This window comes from Xiphophorus maculatus, chromosome 12 (genome assembly GCF_002775205.1).
Source record: "Xiphophorus maculatus strain JP 163 A chromosome 12, X_maculatus-5.0-male, whole genome shotgun sequence".
NCBI classification, from domain to species: Eukaryota; Metazoa; Chordata; class Actinopteri; order Cyprinodontiformes; family Poeciliidae; genus Xiphophorus; species Xiphophorus maculatus.
Window position 1 is genome coordinate 4,375,778 of NC_036454.1, and position 10,202 is coordinate 4,385,979.

Consider the following 10,202-nt stretch of genomic DNA (forward strand, 5'->3'; position numbering starts at 1 on the left):
GAAATGTCCAAACTCCAAAAATCAAAAAGTTCTAAAAAAAAAAAAAAACTTGGAAATTGCTGAGCTTAAAAAGTTAGAAAAAAAAAACTAAAAAATGTTTTAGATTAATTTCCAAAATTTTCTAGAAAAGTTTCAAAAGTCAAACATTTTTGACTTTTACACTCAGACATTTCCAAGTTTTTCTGGAAATTTTTTAAGATTATACTCAAAATTTTAGAGTTTTCTACTTTTGGAGCTCAGAAGTTTCCAAGCATTTTTTGGCAGAAATTTTTCCTCCCTTTTGTTTGTATCTAAAATGCCCCTAATACACATTCCTGCAATTGTCATGCAAATTTTGAACTAAATATTAAAATGTTGCATTAAAAAAATGCAAATCAGATCCAATTCTGTGCGTTTAAAACACATGCATACATTTAAACGTATGAATCCATTGAACATTTAAATGTGAGCGTTTTCATCTATATTAATCCTGCACTGGGTTTGATCAACAAGGTTTCCTTTTCTTAACTCCTTTCCACATTTCTCTGGGCTGAAAGGCAACAACAAGGCTGTCGTCTTCGATTAGTCCACCCCTCTGAATCAAACTATACCCTGTCTGCAAAAATCATTACGCTCCTGTTGATCAAATGGAGGCTTAGTGTAATAAGAGGGAATAAAGAGAAAAACTCAAAGAGGAAGAAAAAAACACCATAAGCCTCTTTATCCTTTACTTTCTATTTCTGTATCTCCGAGTATTTGCGGTTTCATAATCGAGCAAAGAGTTGGAGGGTTCGTTACTGGCAGCTCTTGTTGTTGTTCAGGAGAACAGGAAGGACAAGGGTGGAGAATTATGCTGTAACAATTGATCTATCTAGAGACTAAAAACTGCAAACAGGACATTGAGTGAGTAATAGGCTAAATATTTCTGGCACTAAGCAAGAGATTCAAGGGTGTTGAAGCTTAAGATAAAATCTCAACAACTAACTAAACCTTGAAAGTAAAAAGTCTAAATCCTGTTTTTAATCGCCTCTAAGTGAATGAAACGAGAGAAAGTGACGATCATGATGACATCATCTTTTGGGTGACTTTGTCTCCAACAGCTAATTTATATATTAGCTAATATTTAACTATTTAATATCGTAGAAATAATCCACATTACCAGTAAATGCTGGATTTAACAAGCAGCCTGAACTCATTGACTGCAAAACCACAAAATCTTACCAAGTATTTATGTTTTCTAGTGCAAATATCTAAGTTCACTTGAAAGAGACAAACTGACCAGCACATAACTTTTCAGTAAGATATGAGCTTACTGAAAACTCCTTAATATTGATTAAAAAAATACTTACTCCATTATCAGATTATTTCATTTATAACAAGACATTTTTCCAATGTTATAAGTGAAATAATCTGAGAATGAAACTAGTACCTTTTCAGGAATTATTGACTTAAAACAAACTTTTACATCTTAAAAGTTACTTATAAGTTAGTTTTGTCTTATTTCAAATGTACTAAGATATTTGGACTAAAGATTAGCTAAAAAAATACTTGTTAATATTTTGTGTTTTTGCTGTGTTTAACATATAACAGTCTTGAGTTTCTAATATGAATAAACACAAAGTGCCTTTATAACCAATATAAGCTGCCAGAAGTGAAGCAACATCTCCTTCCTCTTCCACATCCATTTTTTAATGTCTGTTACACAACAGACTGGGACATCCTGGAATTCAAGTCTATCACCATCATCATCATCATCATCATCATAAAGCAAAACAAAGATAATTAGTAGAGCATAAATCAGATGTCCTCCATTTTAACAAGGCTTAATATTTCATGTTCCAGAAAGTAGATCAAGACGAAGAAATGCAACCAGTTAACTTTGGTTAATATGAAATGTACCAAACCGACTCCAACGTTGGCACTCATTTAGACATTTCCTGTTTTTCAAAGAACTCGTTGGGAAAGATTTTTTAAATTTACTACAGCTTCAGAGTGAAAAAATAAAATCTGATAGAAACGACAAACACAGAAACACGTGGCTCAGTCTGAAATAAAATCCAGAGGAACTCTGATAACTTCCTCTTTCACTTCTGCGATACGGTTCTTTTTGTTTTCAGCCTCTTAACAAAAGTAACATGATTGGAAAGGGAAAGATTTTCATTGGAAACTGGCAACAGAAAATAAAAATGATTTTTTTAAGCCTGTCATGTTAACATGACAGGCTGGATTTTGCTGGATGATAAAAAATCCTGAAAATTATTGCAATAAATGATAATAATGTAATTTTGATACCATTTTCAAGTAATATAATAATGACATAGTAACACTAGCATAACCTCTCAAAGATAAAAAAAACCCCTATAATTTCCAAGGAACATTCAATACGTTAACTAGAAAACATTTTAAATATCCAAATAGACCTGTAACAATGAGGCGATAAATTGTCCCAAGAGTTATTGCAATAAACAATTATATTGTTGTTTTGAGATCATTTTTAACTGATATAATAGAAATGACACAATAACACAAGAACACGTTCGCAAAGGTCAATAAATTAAATCATAATAAACACTTCAAACATTTTAAATATCCAAAATAAATAAGCAAAACAACAGAAATAACAAATAAAATGAATTATGAAGTCTCTCTAAACAAAATTGTCCTTCCAAAAAGGTTTAGTTGAGACCAAAACATCAGACTGAAGACTTTTACCATCCAGTTTTTGGTTGAAAGAGAAAAACAATAAATCAAGCAAATGGAAATCAATTTATCATGCGATTAATTGATTTATTGCTTTCTGCGACTGTCCTAGTTTTGATTTAATTGCTGCTCCGAGTTGTGACACTTCCTGGATTGCAAACCTGCTCTTCAAGTCTCTATTCTTAGAAAGTCACTTGATTATGACATTTTATTGCGCTGTGAGTCCAGAGTAGCTGTGGACTCAGAAAAACACATAAAACCGGAGAGAAGCCACTGACTGTGATGAGCGGTCAGACTAGATCTGCTGCCCCCAGCAGGAAATGACAACTTCATCGGCCAGAAAACGAGAATGAGGAGCCGACAAATTATAAATAGTCCAACATTCCCACATGCAAGCACGCATGAATTCACTCCAGTCGTCATCGGCTTCATCAGCTGACTAAGCAGAAAAACAACCTGGATGTCTGAGGTCAGGCACAGCAACAAACATCAAGCAGAAAACCAAAGAACACAGAAAGAACAGTATAAAAAAGGTTTGTAATTACTCCCACTATCCAACAAATTCCCATTTTTTAAGTTTCCCCACAAAGGAAGAGTTTAAAACTCTTTAAATTGTGAATTAAGGCGACAGAATCGTTGATAGCTTCAGTGAAGTAGGCTGGTTATGATAAATATTGCTGGATGATGAAGTGTCTTGTGATAAATGATAATATTGTTTTGAGACCATTTTCTAATTAATATACACATTCTCAAAGATCAATAAACTTTAGATTCTAATGAACATTTAACACTGGAACTGGAAGACATTTTAAATATCCAAAATAAACAAACAAAACAACAGAAACAACAAATAAGATGAATTATGAAGTCTCTCTCAGCAAACTGAAAACTTTATCATCCAATTTCTGGTAGAAAGAGCAAGAAAATGCTAAATGATTTAAATGGAAATTATTAAGCTTGTTTTATCATGCAGTTAATTGCTTTATTGCAACAGGCCTAACATTGATTTTACAAATTTGTAGCTCCACTGGCAGATCATTCAACTTATAACTAAACATTTTTCTCATGTTATAAGTGAAATAATCTGCCAGAGTAACTGGTACAATATTATTTACTTAAAACAAGCTCCTGTTTCTTGCTGAAAAGTTACTTATAAGTCAGTTTTGTCTTAGAGCACTAAGACATTTGCACTGGACACTAGACCAAAAATACTTTAAGATTTTGTGTTTTTCCATCATTCGTGGAATCCACGAATGATGTATAGTGCATTCCACGAATGATGTATTGTGCATTCCAGTTTCAAGAGCATTCTGCAGGAACAAGAATAACCAGCTTGTGGTCACAACTCTCTTTCTGCAGCTGCAGCTTAAACATCTCTCTGTTCCTAAAGTGCAGATTCATAAAATTATCTAAAAAGCAGCCGGGAGAACCCCCAGCTGCAGACGAGGTCTCCTCCTGCATCGGGTTTCATTTCAGCTCACTGAACTTTAAGTCTTCTAATCTCAGCTACAACCGTGCCAACACTGAGACTAAGAATCAATTAAACAGGCTGGAGAGGAGATTCACACAGCTTTACTTTTAGGTAATAATAGTGCTCTAATCTTCACTTAAAACTGTTTAAGTGCTGTCAGTGTTCTTGGTAAATTAATTACATTCATTTTGTTGCAGCGTTTTGCTTTTATGATCTGGCTGCTCAACAAACAAAATGACCAAAAGTCAAACAATTAGACCTCCAAGACTGAATAACTAGAAATCAAAATAAGTACAGGAAATGAAACAAGCTGCAAATGTTCTCTCAGTCTTAACTCTTAGTCCTAGTAAATGCAAGGCCCAAATTTTACAACAGTGTATTATAGGGACGGTAGATAGAAAAAAAAGAGGAGTAAATTTCAGCCAAAAAACTTAAAGTTTAAAAGGTTGAAAATTTGCTAGAAAAACACCAGACAGTTTTGAGAAAAAACAAGAGAATTTATGAGTTTGAAATGTCAAAAATATGCTAGAAAAATTGTCCATGTTTTTTCAAAGGTTTCTGAAAGTAGCCTCAAAATGTCTGAGTGTTTGTTTTCTAGCAAATCTTCTTTTCAAACTCAGAAATTTCCTTGTTATTTCTAGAAAAGCTCAGAGATGTTTTGCCAGAAATGTATTCCTCCTTTGTTTCTATCTGTAATATGCCAAAATGAACACAAAGTAACTGCATTTCATCATATTTTCAAATGTATTTATATTTATTGATCTCACTGGAAAAACTTTGGAAAAAATAGTGACAACAGCAATTCTGACTATTTTAAGCATTAATTGGAATTTATTGTGAAAACAATAAATTAAAAAATTCTTAGAATGATAAGAAATGCATCACAATAACTTATAAATGATATGACAAATGCCCACACCAAGCAGCATGTTTATGGCCCGTCTATATTAAAATGAATAGGACAAAAACAAAAGGAAAAAATATTTATCTTGTACCTAACATTTTTCATTTAAGAAAATTAAAGTCGGTCACTAAAGAAAACAACTAAAAATTAGACCAAGTTTGTACCATTCCAACCTACACTGCAAAATCAAAATCCTGCCAAGAATTTTTGGTCTAGAGGAAATGTCTTAGTACACTTGAAATAAGACAAAACTAACTTACAAGTAACTTTTCAGCAAGCAATAAGAGCTTATTTTAAGTCAATAATTCCTTAACTTAACTTTTTTAAGTCAACTTAAAAAAGTACTAGACACTTTGGCAGATTATTATCTAACAAGACATTTTTCCCATTTTATAAGTGAAATAATCTGCCACTGGAATTGGAATGACTGACTTAAAACAAGATCATATTTCTTGATGAAAAATTACCTCTAAGTTAATTTAGTCTCATTTTAAGTGAACTAAGATATTTGAAATAGAAATTAGACCAAAACTACTTGGTAAGATTTTGTGGTTTTGCAGTGTTACAGTTGGGAGCCTCACTTTGGACGCCTCTAATAATTGTTAACATAATGTTACTTTACCTTTAAGGAACAGAAACCCAGAAACCTCCTGACTCCCTGCTGTCGTCTCCACCAAACTGATCAGCCTCGTCCTCTGAGGATTTCACGTTTCTCATCTTGATTTATATTCAGCTGGAGGGCAGAGCAGACTGATTCATCAGCCTAAACCTGAGACCCCTAATTACTGCCTCCCCCATTTCTCAGCCTGTTCCACCTGGAAACCCATCATTAGATGAGACAGTGGTGTTTATGGGCATGATGTCAGCTCATTGTCTACGTCCTGCACACAGCAAGTCCTGTACAGCTGAAAATTAAAGGTTTTAGGAATGACTGCGGCTAAGTGAAGCGCTCACTTTTACCCCGGGGCTGGCTCTGAGGTCAGTAAACCAGGTAATGGCAGCCACTGAATATCCACTGATTTGTACTTTAGTCAATTCTTCAGCTACTTTAAAACAGGGACAGGGAGAAGTAGGTAATGGTTTTAAAGTATGGAGGCACAAATATGAAAATTTCGGCCAATTTCTAGCAAATCCTCACCTTCTCAAATATCCAATAATAATATTTATGTTTTGGGTGATAAACGATATTTACCAATATATTTCTCAACCGTTTTGACATCTTTGGAAATAAAAATGACAAGAACCATTTCTTGATTCTTGCCAAGAAATTATTCTTTCATTTCTTGAAAGAATCAAGAAATTATTTTTTAAACAATGTGGAAACAAATACCAGTTGTTGATTTTGACCTAGTTTTAGTTATGGGACGATACGGATATGTTAAAAAAATGACTAAGATCGGTTGATACCAATGTCAGTAATGATGTATCGTGCATTCCTATTTTAAAGATACATTTTCTACAGTGGCCAACATGTGCACACCGATAAATGTGAAGCAAACACATGAATGATGCAAAACCCACAACTAATGCAAACGAAAAATGTTGCAATCATAGAAATTAGAAGCAAAAGACAAAATGCTACAAATTGAAAACAAAAAAAAGGGTATATTTGACTGAAAGAACAACATAATCAGAGCAGCAATTATGCCAAATCTGTTAAAAAATATAAACATTTTGCTTTTAAGACGAAAAACCTTCTTTGTCTGTGAATATGTTTTACCAAGAACTCCTTAAGTGGGACAGTTTTAGCTTCTCCTGGTTCAAAGTCTAAAAAAGGTGCCTTTTGCAACCAGTTATTAATCCAAAAAATAATCAACAGATTAGCGGACAGTGTTTTTTGTAGCTGCATCCTTTGAAACAAGTGATAAAGCATACACCAAATAATGATATACTAAAAAAAGAGGCTTGAGTGGTTAAATAAAAAATGTGCACAATGTGTCAATTTCTTTATCCAGTTAATCGGCAGAATAATAGATTAATAAAATAACCATTAGCTGCAGCCCTAACATGCAATGATCTAAATATATTAATGGCATCCAGAGTTTGCAGAGCAGTAAAAACTTTGACGTGTCTCTGCCCGGATTTCTAATCATGCAGACCGACAGACATTTAAGGAGCGCCAAAAGCAAATGAGATGGATTAGGAGTGTTTGCTATGTAATTATAGTTATATCCCGGACATTTAACTGTGAAATATCATCTCTGATATTAAATATGTTAGGCTGCCATGGCAGTCATGAGCCTGTACAGCTACGTCTGTCACAATAACTAATGTTGCTGGATGATAAATTGTCCCAGAAGTTATTCCAATAAATGATAATATTGCACGAACACATTCTCAAAGATCATTAAACTTTAAATTCTGATTAGCTTTTAACCATGGAACAGGAAGAGATTTTAAATATAAAAAATAATAATAAAAGAAAAACACAACTGAAACAATACATCAAATGAATTATTACCTCTCTATAAACAAAACTGTCTTACAATAAAAGGGCTAATTGAGACCAAAGCATCAAACTGAAGACCTTTGTCATCCAGTATTTGGTAGAAAGAGAGGGGGGGGAAAAACCAATAAATACAAACGGTAATTACTGAGTTAGTTTTAATTTATACTACATACAGCAGCATTGTTCTGTCAGAATCCTCTTTTGATTCGTAGGGAGACTGACTGCTACTGGAGATCCAGCATCATCATCTACAACCACTCTTTGAAAATACTTTGATTATATGAGTTACTACATTTCTTTTTTTTTTTTTTTTTGGGACAAATCAAACATATTTACCGTAAATTAAATCTGAATTTATACTGTGTATTTTTAAGTATTTTTCCATATTATTCTTTTCTGCTAAATGTCATCCCGTTTGACTAATTGTGTGCAACTCTACTTACTGTTTATCTCTGTAGCAATTCTTTTTTTAAACAGTCTGTTTTTCTTCTTCTGTGTATCCAAACCAATCCAAATAATGCAATTTATGCAAATATTATTCCCAGCAAAAAAGCGTCAGAGTGCGTGACTGGTAGATCTGTGCGTACTTTTAATCTGAAAACACTTTTCAGCAAAAAACATCGATAGTAGAATAGAAGTAAAAGAAATGGTGATGCTTTGGTATGCTAGCTCGAAATCAACACATCTGGTTTAGCTACTGTCGTATATTTTATACTTTAGGCGGGTATTTTATGTCTGCCTTGTTAACATATAATAAGAAACGTCTTAATAAATCGGTATTAAGCTTGAATCAGGGTCGTCGGCGCCGGTTAGCCTTGATGATAGTTAGCTTACCCGGTGGTGATGATGGAAGAGAGCAGGCTTTGACGTCAGCTCCACTCAGCCGCAGTGTCCACGCCAAACATCCACGCTCACATTTGAGACAAAAATCATGTCCAGTGGGGGCAAACCTCGTCTGCTTTCATTCATTTATCTGGCTCTCTCTCCCCTGACCTCCGTTTCATGACCAAACACAACAGGACTGGAGGATGTCCTGATAGGCTCAGTTTCCGTGGTGACGTCGATAGTTTTCAGCCGGATGGATTTTGGTGACTGTGTCGCCACCAAGCGGTTGAAATACGACATTACAATAACTATATATTAGTGCAGAACAGGGTGTCCAAACTTTTGGTCAGGCGGGCCAAAATTGTAAAGTCAAAAGTACCCAAAAAATTTTTTTAAAACTACATAAATTCACTTTCCAACAATAAACTCAACATAGAATAAATCAATTATTATTTTTATTTTTTATACTTTGTTTTTTATTGTTTGTATGAATGAGAGCTACAAAGTGCCACATAATTTCTCTATGGGATCAATAAATTAGCTCTCTTATTAAACAACCAAAGAATTATGGTTTCTTTTTTGAGTTTTCCATGTTATTTAAAAACATCCAGTTTGCACATGCTTTTGGGCTCAAATAAAAAAAGAAGAAATAAAAAAAAAATATTCCACCTATTCTCAGCGGGATTTGGGTCACTTTCTCTTTAAAAACTCGTACTGTATCAACCAAAGTTTAATAAGTTAAATGAAAGCAGAGGGACGCAGCCGGCAGCGGCCAGGAAGAAGCTGATATGCTGAGCAGCAGGAGCTAAGCTGGGCTGAGAGGCGAATCTGATCGAGTTTACATTTTCTGCCTCATGGAGCTCAAACAATTTCCCAACAGCCCAAACATCCACACTGGGTTCCCTGTTGAGGCAGGGAAATGCATATACTGTCCTGCTAAGATTCTGTCCATGTTCAAGTCTTAGGGAATGGCTGGATGACGTGGCAGGGATTCTACAAATCACCTTTTTATGAGTCAGAGTGGCAAAGATGACAAAATAAATAAATATTACATGGTTCTATTGAGATGCTTAGGTATTCTATTATTATTCTATGTCTTCATATATTTATGTAAATAAAACATCTTAATATATTGTAAATATGGGGAAAAAGAAATCTCTATTTTTCTGGGGTAGTGTGAAATTCAACATAAAAAGTTGAATGTAAATATTTAACATGAAGGTATTTTCAGGAAAGTCCTGGATGTTTTCATATGGTTTATAGTGGAAATATGTTTTGAATTCCAATTTTGACATGTTGAAATCTGTGAGTTTGATATGACAGGTTTTGTCTTTGTAGTGTTTTTGTTTTTGTTGTTAGGCTGTAGTCTGCCACGATTTGCGGTAGAGAAGTGGTGAGGCAGACACAAAGGACCCAGGTAGGTGTGAAGGAAATTATGAATTTAATGATGTAGTCAGAAATACAAAGTCCAGGCAGCACAAAATGAGCAGAAAGCAAAGGCTCAAAACTGGTAGCGACTGGTAACAATGGACATCTGACAAAAGACTTGACCCAACAAGGAACACAGGTGGGTTTAAATAGTCAGGGAGACAATCAGGGGGAACAAGAGGCAGGTGTAACTCATGAAGGGGTAGATGGGACAACACAGAGACTCCACAGAACACAGAAACCTAATAAACACACAGAAAAACTCATCCTAACATAATAACACTTGTTCCAGGTGCATTGCTGTTGTTGAAATTTGGTTGTCAAAGCTCAAAATTACATGGCTACAGAGTTGAACAGCTCTATTGGAATCCGTTTCTCTAATATTTATAGGAAATATTTATTTATCTATATATAATGTATGATTATATTACATCATATATAATGAT

The 10,202-nt window shown here is 34.2% G+C and overlaps 1 protein-coding gene across 3 annotated transcripts in view; it reads right to left on the reverse strand.

Annotated features, from left to right (window-relative positions):
- The window catches only part of slc39a14 (solute carrier family 39 member 14), a 32,364-nt gene extending 23,801 nt beyond the window's left edge, over window positions 1-8,563 (reverse strand). For 2 of the 3 annotated variants that reach the window (XM_023343581.1, XM_023343582.1), the window contains exon 1: window positions 8,338-8,563. The gene's annotated coding sequence lies outside the window, so the exon portion shown is untranslated. Of the gene's footprint in view, window positions 1-5,676; window positions 5,751-8,337 lie in introns of those variants that run through there. The other variant, XM_023343583.1, reaches the window with a different exon arrangement.
- Between the last annotated feature and the right edge of the window lie 1,639 nt (window positions 8,564-10,202).